This window comes from Mirounga angustirostris, unplaced genomic scaffold (assembly GCF_029215605.1).
Source record: "Mirounga angustirostris isolate CCGP_5_RB_7025 unplaced genomic scaffold, mMirAng1.0.hap1 SCAF_2, whole genome shotgun sequence".
NCBI lineage: Eukaryota > Metazoa > Chordata > Mammalia > Carnivora > Phocidae > Mirounga > Mirounga angustirostris.
Genome location: NW_026991710.1, coordinates 130153710 through 130155913, shown reverse-complemented (window position 1 = coordinate 130155913; position 2204 = coordinate 130153710).

Below are 2204 nucleotides of genomic sequence, written 5' to 3'. Positions count from 1 at the left end.
TGATTCCTGCTTCATACTTTACAATAAACTGCCCCTCCGTGTTATTATTTCCAAAATAAATAGAGATCCTAGGAAGTAAGATGCAGATATCAAGCATATGTAGGTTTGTTGAACATGACTATTCTAAAGATAGAATTGACAGTTTTATTAAAAGACACCTTTTAAAAAAAAACTTACAAAACTCCTTACTATAATAAGGACTTGTTTCAAGGGGAGCAGTTGCATTTTTTGCGGGGGGGGGGGGTTGTTTTTGTCTTAGTCCTTTAAGAACTAGTATCTGTGACTAATAATTGGGGATTAAAGGATTTGAAGTTTTACTTATATATGTTTATTCCACAAACAGTTTTTGAGTGCATGTTCTACAAAGTTCTGCACTGGATACTGTTCAGGAGATAGCCAAGTATAAGATGTATGTCCTCCAAGACCCTAGTAGCTTATTATAGAAATGCTGATATAGAAATGAAGGCAAATAGCCAGAGTAGCACAGAGGAAAAGACCATCGCGTTTTTCCAGAGAGCACTGTGGAAGACTTCACAGAGTCCGGGGTATTTGAGCTGAGCCTTGAGAGGGCAGAGAGGGAAACTGGTATCGATACCTAGGATGAGGCATAACAGTGAATGAAACCAGACCTGTGAAACTGGGATGTGTTCTAGGGGCAAGAATTGTCTGCTGCAGTTGAGTAATGAGTACAGCTGGTTGGTGGTGGAGAAAGCTCATTTGGAGTTTGGATTTATTCCCCAAGCAGTAGGATACCAATATAGGTATTAAAACCTGGAGGAATTAATGAGATACCAGTGGAGGTATTTGTAGCTGTGGCAAGCAAGGGCTGCAGCCTTTTTGAAGACTTTCTGGAAAAGTGTTATTTAAGTTGCTGATACCTATTCCTTGTGGTAAATACGAGTTTTCGAAACCCTGCTCTTAGGATCCTGATACCCCATCAGTCAACAAAATGTGTCCACCTTCACTTTCTGTAGTGAGAAAACACAGTGACAAGAACAATTGATACAGATTTTTTTTTTTCAAAATAAAAAAACTGCACCATAATTTTGAATAAGCATTTCTAAAGTATACCAGTAGGTGGGAGTATAAGTTTATAACCCTTAGGAGGGGGGGTTTTCAGAGTATATTGAAAATGCTCAAGCCATTTGGCTAATTCTTCATTAAAAAGATTAGGAAACTGCCTAATAGGAATAATCTGACAAGTGTACACAAGCAAGTTCACTGCACCTTTGTTCTTTAATTATTAAAACTGGCTCAAATGTCCTATCAGTAAGGGATGGTTTAATAGATTACGGTACCTTCATGCAATTTATTTCTATCCATTAAGAGTGAGGAATGTCTGGACTAATAATAAGACGTCCAAACTTTACTCTTAGGTAAAACAAGTTGTGGAAGCATTTTTTTGTAGAATAACTTGTTAATGCTATAAAAAATAATGGAATAGTAATACCACATTGTTACCAGTGGCTTTGTGAGGGAGTAAAATTGTGGGAGAACTTTCATGATTGGCTTTATATATTTCTATAATGTTTTAATTTTCTATAAGCATGTATTTTGTAAGCTTAAATAAAGAAATCCACTACACTTGCATCCCTGAGAGATTCTCATATACCTTCTAACAGGAGAAAAATAGAGGTGAATAGGGTCCCATCCCCAAAGGCCAACAAGAAATTGCTAGTATGAGGAGGTGAGAAAGATAGCTTTTTTTATCCTGCCTAGCAAAGCTTCAGCTGTTGTTTGTTTGATACACAAGTATCAAATTCTGAGTAGCATTTAAGAAACCCATTTCCCTGCTTCATGCTGTTTTGTATTATGGTCTTCTTGGATTATCTTGCAAAAACTGCATCTACCACATGTTCATGAACCCCATGGAATTTTAGGCAGAATTTCATGCATGTGCTCTTTTTTCTTTTTTTTAAACCTACTTGACAGAACCCCAACCCAGGACAAGCCCGAGTCTCCTACTGTGCCTGTCTTATGTATACCCAAGCTGTACAATGTTACCAGAGGAAAACAGCTGTGCTAACTGGACTCATTTTTGATTTAATGACCACATACCTCAAATGGGCCATTAACAGTGACCGCATACACATTTTGGACAGTCCATGCCATCTGCCTCCTGTTGCAAAAAGATGAACTCTACCCACCTAAAAACAATTCCAAATGTACAGTGTCACTTAGACCTAATGTTCGCTTCTAAGTAT